This window comes from Cylas formicarius, unplaced genomic scaffold, assembly GCF_029955315.1.
Source record: "Cylas formicarius isolate icCylForm1 unplaced genomic scaffold, icCylForm1.1 PGA_scaffold_7__23_contigs__length_41026272, whole genome shotgun sequence".
In the NCBI taxonomy this organism is placed as follows: Eukaryota; Metazoa; Arthropoda; class Insecta; order Coleoptera; family Brentidae; genus Cylas; species Cylas formicarius.
In genome coordinates, this window is record NW_026844352.1 from 3,966,192 (window position 1) to 3,979,991 (window position 13,800).

The window sequence follows — 13,800 nt, forward strand, 5'->3', positions numbered from 1 at the left end:
GAAAATGCGGCCCACTGGCGTGGATCAAATCTTTGCGGTCGTTTACGTTTCGTGGGTGGTTATATTTCCTTGGTATTTATAGATTATTATTTTCGTTTTGGTTGGTTAGTTTTGGTTTTTGATTAGTATCTTTGTTAAGGTAAGGAATTTTAATGAAAAAATGAATGAATTTTAATGAAATAATATTATTTCCGCCAAACTGATATTAAAAATTTGGTGAAAGCGCCAATAATTGAAAATAAAATACACGTAATTGAAGTAAGTCCCGCCACTGTTTCACCAACACCAAAGAGTATAAGATGGAGGGGAAGGTTACTGCTACGAATGCCATCTATTATGTGTGTCCAAGTACTAAAGTACTGTCATGGCGGTTTAAAGTATGGGTCACACTGAAAATACTACAGTAGCTTGTAACGGATAACAGCACTTTATTTATATTTTAATAAAAAAAATTTAAACTGTTTCGACATAAATAATTTTTTTTCACATTTTACCTTTCAAACTTTAAATTGAATTGAATTCATGACTGGGCACAATCACTAGAGGGCGCTGAAACTCGTGTACGCTTTTTAATATTGCCACTAATGGGAGCCTTCCCCTGTATCTTATACTTTCTGACCTACACGATGAAGAACGCAATAACGCGATAACGCGGTAAGGAGGCAGTTCTCTATTGAAACCGACTTTAATTAATTTGTGTTCATAATCCCCAACAGATATATCCTGTTTTAACGCATTTACTGTATAAGGAGAAGAATCGACGACTGATCTCAAATTTAAAAATTGCAAACAATTTAGTGAGAGATAGAAGTGATCCATTTAATCTGCAATAAAGAGCTAGTTCTCAATTTATTTAACGAATTGCTCCCACACATGGAAAATAGTATTAGGAATTCAAGAATTCCGAAACCAACGAGAACTGATTGCGCTACATATTTTTATTTTTATTTTCTCTTCACTATGTATAGTATGTGATCTATCAATCATTGTTTTTGAATGAATATGATAAAAATGGTCAACTCCTCAGCATTTACTTTATTTTTATGCCAACCTATGTATTTCGAGGAATATTTTAATTATATTTGTTTCCTTCATTCGAGCTCCAAGGAATATATTGGTGATTCAGCGTATGCATTACAACCCTGGGTCATGACTTGTGATACACCCGAAGTACTATGGAAAGATGCATTGGTGTTTTTAAAACTCGATTTAGATGCATAATAATATTAATACATTTATTCTGCAATGTTCAATTTAGAATACAATAAAATACCAATAAACCACATAAATTGCAAAAAAGGAGATGAAAGAAATTAAAACTGTTCCAAGTTCAACCCCTACAAAATAATATACATGTATATAAAAATTAAAAATTTGGAACTTACTCGAAAATCACTTGCAATTTGCTTGTTGGCTGAACATTTATTGCCTTATTTTTTTTTAAGTTTAATGGTGATAAGGCTTTTAAAGAGAGAGGAACGGCATTGTAAAGTTTGTAAACGTTTTAGGAGAAGCTTCTTTGAAAAGTGAGGTCCTGTGTAGTAGTGGAGAGATAAGAGCCCTAAATCTAAGGTTCAATCTGTAAGCATCTGTCCGAAATGTTATTTTATTTGTCAAGTAAGGGGGATTGTTATTAAAAATAATGTTGTGAAAAAATATCAAGGAGTGTAGTCTACGCCTATTCTGCATATTCAACTACTGTACTTTTCTGTGAGACTGGATCACATTTTCTTATACCATAAATTAACTGCGAACAGTTTTTTTGTACAATAGTTAAAGTGACTTAACACTAGAGAATCCGTTAATTTAATCTTTTGAGCCTCAGACAATAAATGGCGATGCGGATAAAGCAACTTTAAGGAGACGTATCCCTTTTGTAAATAATAGCCAACTAGCTCTCAAAACCGCAAAATCTGTGTTAATTCTTAGGCCAAGATTTTTTGCACAAAGAGAATAACAGATGATTTACTTGGATTATGACGTGCTGAAAAATCTGTTAGTTCTTTTAAATTTGCATTGATCAATATTTGAACCGTATACCAAGTAATGGGGAGCGCTCATTGTCCGCTCATAGTTGTTGTTTTTAATTGCACACAAAAAAAACATATCACAAGGAAACTATTTATAACAAACAATAATTAACACAAAAAATAAAACTACAATATTGCAGAAACCGGAACTAATTTAACATTTTACATAACACAAACCATTACATAATAGAATATGCAGACACTTTTCAATTTAAAAAATTATTTTGGCTCCAACCTCTTCAATAATTGTGGAAACAAATCATTGTGTCTTTCTTAATTTTCACATATTCGAATAAACTAATAAATTAATCGACACTCAAAAAGAACCAAATATATAAAAACGTTTTTTAGCGAGAATCTCTTAGCGATCTTTTGTCTTGAAGTTCGGAAATACGTTCGGCTCCACCGTACGTATCCGAAAGCGCTTACAGAGTTTAAAAATGCGCCATTATCGAAATAATCTCTCCTTCTTCACATAAAACGAATTACAGAGTCCCACCCCCGCGGCTAAGTCTCCAGATGCATTAGAACGTAGCAGCAGGGTAACTCTATCCTTTGCTGCCTTAAATCCAGCAGCACTTCTAGAAATGAATCTTTGGTTTGACATTCTCTTCTAGAACAGTGCAGTTTCTTCTGCAATAAATACATGAATCCTCGATCAGGCACTAGATTTGCAAAGTCTTGTGGATATCGTTCCCTTGCACCAATGTTCACAGTGAAGTTGAAGCTAGAGACGACCTCATTTTATCTTCGATCGTACAGTTGATTCGTCGACATTGAATGAGCGTGATATGGAAGCAAATGACTCTCCAGGGCTCTCATTTTTTCAGTTGACATAAATTAGAAAAAGAGGGATGTTACTCGATAACAATTTTTGTATCATTATTGGGTTGGATATTGGAATCCTTTTATTATTATTTTACTGTACTCTTTATTACATATTGCAAGGTGCTGATATCACGCCTGTTAATAGGCAATAATTATTAATTGTTTTAATTTCATTAATTAATTCAATGTTTGTTTGTTTTGGTTATGTTTAATATAGTAAACATGTCAAAAACACTAAACTTGATTGAAATTAAATCCAATTACCAGCGTACTATAGATTAATTGGACTTATTAAAATTTTGCGTCGGTAATCCATAAAACTTGCTGGTGTATAGCTTTATGCGTGGCGTTTATAAATAATTCGCGAAAGGTAAACCATAATAAATGACGCACAAAACGCGGCCAAGCACGAATGGGGAAGAACGAAATTATTTATATAAATGGCGGCATCAGGTGCCGTATTTTCGGGGATGAAAAGCCGGCCAGTCGCATAAGAAAGTGGGATTTTTGTTCGGCGTTGCCCCTGACAAAGACCCCGGGGCATCCTCGGGGGACTCGTACATGGCCGTCTTGTCAGCGTCATTCGCAAACATACACCTCGCCTTTCCGCGCCTCTGTAATGTCCTTAGAATGTGAGGGGCCTGTTGTTTCCAGCTATTCGTTCAAATAAAATAAGGTAGATATTATAAAAGAGAACGTTGCTGATCCTAATGCGTGGTGATGTAAAGTGTACAGGGTAGCCAATTAACCTTCGTCGTACCGCGGTCAAAAAGATACGTAGAACACCCCACTCTAACTCAATTCTCGTAGATATACATTGTAACAACAAAATTAAATAGTTAATGTAAATAAAATATGTATAATACATATTATATTTATTGGAAAAGTTGAACAAAATAAACAATTCTCAAATACGTTAACAAAAAGCTATACGTTTTTCAATACATAATGTGCAAATTATCTGTTTTACGCTATGGTCAGTGCATGTAAATATTTTGCGGTCGCAACGTTATTGCCTGGACTTGCGATCTTTCTTTATATTGCACAAATAACATCGTCCAGAAACAGGTCGTTCAGGTTCTTCGGAATGGATTTCATGGTGTATTTCCAATTCTGGAAACATTTCTAGCACATATGATTTGACACTGTTGGGAATTCTTGGTTCTGTTTTAAATCTTCTTTTTCCTTATCAATGACTCTTCAAAAGAAATTTTCTTCTGCTGTCTTTGCTTTTTGATTTTTCATCTGGAAATTTTGCACTCCATAAAATAATTGCATTTAGTGCCGCGACGTCCAATAGCTGTCCAAAAATTGCCATCGACCGTCTGTTACTAATTCGACGAGCTGAATATTCTTTCACCATTTTTTCGGTAGTGCCTACAGCACCTTTTGTTTTATTATAATGAAGTATTATGTCAGGCTTGCACTTCATATTTTCTCCCGCAACAGAATCATCATGATGCTGCTCCGTGGACAACATAAGGACAGCCTTATTCTTGCTAGGCACATAGGACACAATTGTATGTTGTTTCCGAAAACCAAACATTGACGAAAAAATGGGTTGGAAGGTTTTGGCAAGAGTTCTTCAGGAATGTAAGATTTATTTTTTCGTAATGTTCCGCAAAGAGTCATTTGTTTCTAATAGTTTATCTGCTAGGGACAAACTTGTAAAGAAATTATCTGTGGTTATGCCATATCCGGTTCCTAGATCTCCGACAAGATCTAAGACGACTCTTTCGGCTTGATTCTTTCCTGCTGTATTAATAATTTTTCCCAAGCATGGTTGCATGTTTATAGTGTATGAATTTTCACTATCTGCTGCCGCCCAAATTTTCAGGCCATATTTATCTGATTTTCGTTTCATATAAACTCTAAATGAACAACCACCTTCAAATCCAACTAGTTGCTCATCTACTGTAATATGGCTTCCGGGATTATAACACTCTTTATCAGCTTATTAGTTTTCTTTCTGACGTCCCTTGTTTTTGGATGGTCAAAACGAAAAAAACTCCTCAACAATTGAAAACGTGAGCGAGACATAGTTGCAGGAATAACTGGTCTAGTGTAACCTCTCTTGGTACACCACAACATTACTATCGGTTCTTTTGAAGCTTGAAAGGCACCTAAGGTCAAAATGCGGTCAATGTTGCCTTTATTTCAACAGCATTTGTTTCCATATGCGTTGTAGAGGTTGTGTTTGATTTGGGTGTTCTTCATTCCACAGTTTGAAAGTTTCAAAAAAATTGGACAGAGATGGGTATTATCATTTGATAAAAACACGGTGTTGTGGAAACAATTATCATGTGAATATATATAATTTCGTGAAAATCTGAACTTTTAGTTCTTATTTATTTTATCAAATGGTAAAGCCGCCTCAGTTCAATTTTTGAACGAAGCTGAAATTTGTTTCTTGGCTATTTGATATTAGAGAGTGTTGACAGAATACTAATAGTTCTTTTTTATTTTCGTTTGTTTCCACAGTACAAGAAAATATGACAACAAAATACATTCATTAGGTGGATAATATAATGCACAATTGTGAGGTAACAATTGTAGCGGTTTCGGTTGCTTAAGTCTTACCAGTGTTAGTTATATTTAGCACTTCAACTTCGTCAGTTCAGCTAAAATTGAACTGTTTATAAAGTCCAACAATCATGTTTTTAATAGAAGTTGAGAAATTCTTGGTGGGGCAAGATATTAGAGATCAGCGGCGTTTTTAAAAAAATTTGTTCATTAGTTCAATTAATTCAGTTTGCATCATTTGCTTAATGAACTGAAAACACACAGAAAACTCGGAATCGATGTAAATCAAATATGCAGAATGAAGATTTCAGACAGGAGGTTGGAACTGTTGGTGGTATTGATCCTGGGTTCATTCTGTTTTGCTAAAGTTTACTCTGAGGAAGTTAATAAAACTTTGATTAGTGTTAAAACTAACGCTCATGGCTCAGACAATATTAATATAAAAATGATTCTTTTGACTACCCCTTATTTAGTCGATCATATCATTTTCCTTGTTAACAAGTGTCTTTTTTCGGACTCTTGGAAGCAAGCTGAAGTTATTCCCGTTCCAAAGAAAGAGCGTCCAAGTGGCATTAACGGTTTCAGATCAATCAGTTTGTTGCGAACCATCTCAAAGGTTGTTAAAACAATTGCAGCTATACACCTTTGTCAGTTCTTATGCGATAACAAAATCCTCCCAGACACTCTATCTGGTTTTCGACCTCTTCACAACGCTACTTCTGCCTTGCTTCATGTTACTGTTGATTTATTTGGAACAGCTGATTCTAAATTAAACTCTTGTCTCATACTCTTAGACTATAGCAAAACGTTCGAAACCTTGGATCATTTTCTTCTCTTAGCTAATCTGAAATTCTTCAGGATAAAAGGTACTGCTCTTTCATCAAAGGGGTGTTTCCCAGGGGATTATTCTGGAATCTAGGCTGGTTTCAGTTTATGCAGCTGAATTTTCTACTTGTTTTTTAAATCTCATCAATACGCACTAAAATAACTGCTAACTGTTACTAAAATAATTTTGGATTTAAAAATAATTGCAGAAGTACCTGCTTCTCACAACCTCTAATTGAAAACTAACAAAACGCATATGTTATTATTTGCAAATAAAAGGGAAGATATTGCAAAAAACGCCTCTTTTAAGATTACTCAATATATATACTTAATCGAGATAAGGAGAGACTCCAACGACTTCAGAATGCTTTTATTCGTTTTAGTTATAACCTCAGAAAGTACGACCATATTTTCCAGTGCCTCTCAGATTCGGGTTGGCTCATGCTGAACCAGAGTTATAAAGTTCAGTTAGCCACCTTTGTTTTTTTAGTAAATTCCAATAAGATCCCGTCGTATTTGTTTGATAAACTTTGCAGAGGAAATGGTATTCATAATCGAGACACCCGTCATTGTTTGAGATATTGTGTTTCTAGACACACTTCGGTAACTTTTCACAATTGTGGCGTTGGTGCTGTTGTTCTTGTGGTTACACGGAACAGCGCAATTTGCGAATGTCCCTACTCATAACTTGTAATATTTCGATTTTTAATAAAGATGGTTTGTTATTATTATTTTTTGTGGAAAAACAAATCTGAAAGTTTTTCTTAAGTATTTCCTTATTAAACAAATGTTCCGACTTCATTGACATTATTTCCAACCAGTTGTTTTTATATTTTGCGGCCTTTACGTTTGTATTGAAATTGAAAAAAAAAAAATATCAGCATTAATTCCAAAATCATCAAAAGTTCATCGTCAATAAGAGAGTTTTTTGGTAAAAATATGTTTTTCTTTAATTTAAAGTGACTGAGGATAAATAACATATTAAAGTTGTTGAACGCTATTATCTTCAATACTGTTAGAGCTATCGGAAAAGATAAAGAACATTTCCTGCTTGGATTTACCGCAGAATATAAAAATGGAAAGATATATTTTTTTAAATAAGAAAGTTGATCTTATTTCCGGTAAAGTGCTGTTCAATATTCGTTAGTAATTTCAGTGACACGCGGTATACCAACCTACCTATTGATTTATTTATTTATTTATTTATCTGCTTTTTGCCACACACGAGCAGGTTAAGAATAATCAAATTACTACTACCATATTATATTATATTAAAAAAATACATAATACAAAAGTTGAATGTCAATACCTCATAGAGTTTGTTTTTTGTCAATTTTTTTATTAAAATATGATTTTATTTACTTAACTTGACCGATTATGAATAACATATTGAATTTTTTTAACGCTATGATCTCCAAAGTTGTTCGAGCTATCGTAAAAAGATAAAGAAAATTTCCTACTTGGATTTGAACCGAAAGTATTAATTATTCAATTGCTTTATATGATATAAAATGATATTTGCATTACAATATAATACATAATATAATATGAAACAATGAAAATTGAAGGAAACAGCATAAGTGCATTAAAAAAAAATACTATAAACATTCTTAAACAATAGAGAAGACGTAGAACACATAGAACTAGTATTTAAAAAAAGAAAAATTGCTGAATGTTAAGATCTTCAGGTCATTCAAAAAATAACTGCGCTAATTTTCTATAACGTTCGAAGATGAAACATAACAAAATCGTGAAATTGAGAAAGAAGTTAGAGGTGAATAAAATATCGTTCGTTTGCACTTCGATGGTTGTATTCACACGTATCGAAATTCGATGGCGGCGGTCTAAAAGCTCGAAGAATGTAATTTTCTTTGGACGGGTCCCAAAAGAGTTGCAGCGGTCGTCCCTTTTTGCAAATGGTCGGTGTGTTTCAGAACGTGACCGTTTCGTATTGGAGTTCACCGATGTACAAGTTGCCCCACGGACGTCTAACTAAAAGAAAAAACACTGTATTGGAAAACAATAAAATTATTTATTTGGCTCTTTGTGTATAACATCTTTTAAGACGTGTAAGCAATTTACCCAAGCTTTTTGTTAAAAATATACTTAAAAGTAAAACTGTCTCATGATGCTAAAACCATAAGAGTCAACGATAATATTCATTATCTCTTTGTTTTCAAAATTATGAGAAAATAATGTTAAAAGATTATTAGGACACACAATTTAAAATTATTTTAAGGCATACAGCGTGGCTCGAATGACAATGACAACTTTTTTGTTAATAATAATACCTAAACCGAAAAAGTTTTTCCAATATTTGATGACGTAAAAGACATATGCAACAGTATTTGAATTAAATGCTACAGGGTGTTCAAAAAAACGAATGTATGTGGTTTATCGTATATATTATTTTTTCTAAAAGTTATAACAGAAACCTACAGGTTTTATTAAGTATTTATTTTTAATATTTTGCGAATTTTTCTTAACGTTCCCAATGTTTTCTGTCTAAGGATATTGCTATAACATGGTTATGGCAAAATGACTGTGAAATTCTTACCTGGCAACTGAGTAAATGATAATAAAGTATGGATTTTCCTAAGACTTTACAGGTCGAACTAACCTAATAGACGTACGTATACCAACTCAGTATTAAATGGAACCGTTTGATATTAGTGGTAGTACTGAATATGAAAAACGTGTGGTAAATCCGAATGCTACCGATGAGAAAAGAGAATTGGTAATTTTCTTTCTCGTTCAAGATAATCCCCTGGTCAGAAGCTGTCCAGTAGCTGGCTCATGTGATACATCCCAAAACACAAATATCATCCCTTCCATATGGAACTACACCAACAACTTCCAGACCGTGATTTTGAACAAAGTCTAAACTAAGTTAAAAAGCAATAAAGGCTGATTCAAATTTTTTATATTAAATAATTGTCTCCGACGAAACTACTTCTTGCAGTAGTGGTGCAGTTAACCAAAACTAACCAAAACCAAAATCATTGCTCATTTAATGTGTAGCGTCTAATGATACACTTTAAAGTGATTGGACCATTCTTTTTGTCGGAAACCACTTAAACTTTCTGCAGAATGATTCACCTCAACTTCTTCAAGAAGTTGATAGCACTGCGATCCCAAGTTGATAGCATTGAGATTCAACAAATGTGGTTTCACATTACCATCGAAAAAGGTTGCCCACAGAAATGGATCGGTAAAAGTTGATTCATTAGATGGACCCCTTAATCAATTGAATTAGGTTTCTTTTTGTGGGGATATGCCAAAGATCGTGTATAGGCTAAGAAAAGATAGGAAAATGACTCAACATGTTTATCCAAGCAGAAGGGCAAATTTTTCAACATTTATTGCGCCATAATAATAATAAAAATTTATTTGTCCTGTCCATTTGTAAATTTTAACCGAGCACTGTTGGCTAATAGTTTCGTCATGGTCAACCAATAAATATTATAGCAATCGTTTTTCAAAGAAACTTCCACAGTTTACTGTAATACTTTTTACAAAACTTCTGGATTCCTCCTGCGTCGGTTTTTGTTGACTCAAACTAGCTAAAGTTTCGCCAATCATCCTGTTGGCTTGTTCAGACCTTGACTGAAACTGGCTTGCATTTTACTCTGTACCTGCTTATATATTGTATATTATATTTTTATATATTTTATTATTTATTTTATATATCGTCTCGGATGACTGATTGCCATATTTATAGATTTCTATAGATTCTCGGATTTTTCGTTGGTAGAAGAATTGATTACATGCAAGAATTTTAGTCTTAATATTAGGGCTCTTTCATGTTCTTTGAGCTTAGTTGATATTTTTAGTCCGTTCTCTCCCATGTATTGTCATTGCCGCATATGCATGGAATGCTGTAAACTCCTGGCATCTCAAGGGCAACTATTACAAATATGTCATACTTGCCTAATAAAAGTTGTAGGGTTTTGTGAGGTATTTCAGAAAAAATTTTAATATGTATGTATGTATTTGTTTATTTTGAACACACTGTAGTATATAATTCAAATTCAGTTGCATACATCTTTTACGTCAATATCAATGAAAAGTAATGGCGACATCGTAATTTTAAGTCTAACAACAAGTATTTTTTTTTAGAAAAATTGAAATATTGGAAAAAGTATTACGTTTAGGTATGTATTATTGAAGAATTTTTAAAGGAATTCAAAACAAAATTTAAAAATATTGTTTTTAAAAAAGGTGTGTTTTGTTGGTCTCGTTTTTTTTTACTTTAAAATAATTTTAAATTGTGCATCCTAACAATCTCTACCACTTTTTCATGTACCGTTCTCTTATCACATTCGAAAGCAATGTAAATTTAATTTCTACCTATAGTTCATTTTTTCAAAAATAAAACAATGTGGTTTTAAAACATAGTGAAAAATTGGCTAAATGTTTTGAATTTGTTATTGTTTAGTCAACTAATAAATATTATAGCTAGTTTTTCGAAAGAAACATACACAGCCTACTGTAATACTTTTTATAAAACTTCTGGATTACTCCTACGTCGGCTTTTGTTGAGTTGAACTTGCTAATCATCCTGTTGGCTTCTTCAGAACTGAGTGAAACTGGCTCGCATTTTACTCGGTACCTGCTAATATATTGGTTGAGGGGGGCGGAGCTAAATGAGGGGCATCAACATCGTCTCGGATGACTGATTGTCATATTTCTATAGATTCTCGGATTTTTCGTTGGTAGTAGAATTGATTACATGCTAGAATTTTAGTTTTATCGAATAAAATTTTGTCCGGTTTCGTGATTGTGTTATTTGTCTTAATCTTAAGACTCTTTCACGTTGTTTGAGCTTAGTTGATATTATGCATTCAATGCTGTAAAACCCTGGCATCTCAAAGGCCACTATTAAAAATATGATATACTTGGCCTAATAATAGTTGTAGGGCTTTGTAAGGTATTTCAGAAAAATATAATATGTATATATTCGTTTATTTTGAACACAGTAGTAAGTCAATATCAAATATCAATCAAAAGTAATGGCGATATCGTAATTTTAAGTCTAAAAACAAGTATTTTTTTTTTAAATTAAAATATTCAAAAAATTGTTACGTTTAGGTATGTATTATTGAAGCATTTTTTAAGGAATTCAAAACAGAATTTACATATTTTTTACGTTTTTTAGGAAACCCTGTATACTTTATATTAATTTTAAATTAGAACATTTGAAAGCAATATCGATTTTATTTCAACCGATAGTTTATTTTTTCAAAAATAAATTCGTCACATTTAGACTTGAGTTATTATTTGTTATTGTTTGCGATTTTAGTTTATCAAATAGAGATAGTTTTGGTCTGTCAATCACTTTTAATGATAAAATTTACGCCGGAATTTGATTTCTCCACCGTCCTGACTTTACCGGTTCTCATTTCATTCCGTTCGGCCAGCGAACCCCACCATTTTGCCGGACAGACACGTACTACCCTTTTCTCGTATCGGCCTTGTCAGTGGCTATTTACAAGGGTCGGATTTCTGTCGGAGCACGAAGGGTGGGTCGGCCGAAGGGCTTGGAACTTAGGACAACGGCCAGACCGGACATGAATAATGCATACCGCAGATGCGGAATACGTGTAACTGCTCGGGTCTGGCTAAAACGTAGGGTCGAAGGTTCACGGGGGTGGTTGTCGAGGTACGCAGTTGCCGAACGCCTCGTCGTAGAATGACGTAAAGTCCGTTTCGGAAATTTTAATTGGCATCTTATATGCGATGAAAACCTTTGTTATTATATTTTAGAAAACGCAAGAATCAAAATGTTTTAAGTTTCTGTGTCTTTCATTTCTCGTGGGTGAAATCAACTTTCTTATTTCTGAGATGGAACACCTAGTACGTTACTCCATTTTTGAAATCTATACAAATTTCTAGACATATAAGTTTAACCGTTTTTGACATTTTTAATTTTACATGCGAAAAATTGACGTTTGTACGACGTAAAATGTCTGCCAATTTCTTCATTGGGAAGCGTTTATTGTCGCATTTATGTTAGAGCCTCGAATAAAGGATTTATAAAATTAAATCAACTGCCAAAAAAATATTTTTTAATGGAAACTACCTATTTTTATAAACATGTCATATTTGTATAGCTTTTGACATCCAAAAATTATGTATAAATTATCGAAACACAAATGTGGAAACTAGTCCGAATATATTCATGGTTACTATCAAGCAGGTCTAATAGCTTTTATTGCGACTCTGGTTAGTTATAGTTGGTTATTGGTCAAGAGCGCAGAAGCTAATGTATGCTCATTTTGAAATTGTAATTGGTTAAATTCTAAGCATGCAGTGTTGATGATGTGAGCTAGCTGCTGGTAGTACTAATAGCTTTTTGAAAAGGTTTATCTCGAACTGGTCTAGCATATCTCCAACTCCAAATTTGTTTTTTTAATGAATTGACTGGGAGTTGATTTTCTTTGTTTGTATGATGTCAGTTGATGTTCGGACGAGACCCCTCCCAGCACACATTTTCGTTTCCTATATCCAACCAATAAATTTGGGAAAGGCTTGGAATACCCACACAAACTAAAAAAAAATCATTACTGAGGCTATTTTTTTTTTTTTAATTTTTGAAATGTTTTGTTATTTTGACATTGACTAAGCTCAGTCTGTAGTTCATGAAATGACAACTTAAAATCTTATGCAAAGTAGAGGAAAATCTTCTTCTGCAGCAACAAGGAAGTTTGGGTGCCAACCGCTATGCTACTTTCAGCACAAAAATGTTATAAGGCGAATTAAAAAACAAAGTTAGACGCGACAACACAAAACCAAAAATGTGAATTTATACCAGAGAATGTCGTATTCATGAATAGAACCGTTTATATTGGGACACTACCTTTTCTCAGAAACTATGGGGGATGGAGCTAAAAGTTAAATAAAAAAGTTAATTTGGGTATTACAAACCTTCAATTTATTTTGATGTTTTTGACATTTTTAGTATATGGGAAAAATGACGTATGCACTACGTAAAATTTCTGCCAATTTCTTCATTCGGAAGCGTTTATTGTCGGACTTGAGTAAGTTTTGTTGTAGACAAAAGCCTCGAATAACGGATTTCATAAGACATTTCGAAACATAATAATACAGGGTAAACCAAAAATAAGATTAAAAACAAAATAAAAAAACTGCCAAAACCCTTTTTTAAATGGAATCCACTTTTTATATAAGGTCGTATATGCCTAATATTTTTACGTTATAAATTATTTCCATTTAAACACAAATAATATGCTGTTGCCATGTAAATTCAGTTAGTGTAAGGTGGCTATGACGGACAAAACAAGTGATAGAACGTTGCCTCCTTGGCGCGTATTTTGTCGTTGATTATTGTCATAATTCAAATATTTTTTAACATTATTGATTCATTTATTCATCATTTATAGATATAATTTATTCGCTTGCTTGCGTGCCATGTTTACCACAGAGGAAAAGATTGATATGTTAGAAAATTAATTATAGAAGAATAAAACCGGAGAGATTGTAGAACAAAATTGTTATTAAGAACGCGCACAGAAACAAAGGTCTTTGACAGGATTTCCAAACACTTCAGAATATATGGAACCTTGAATAAACA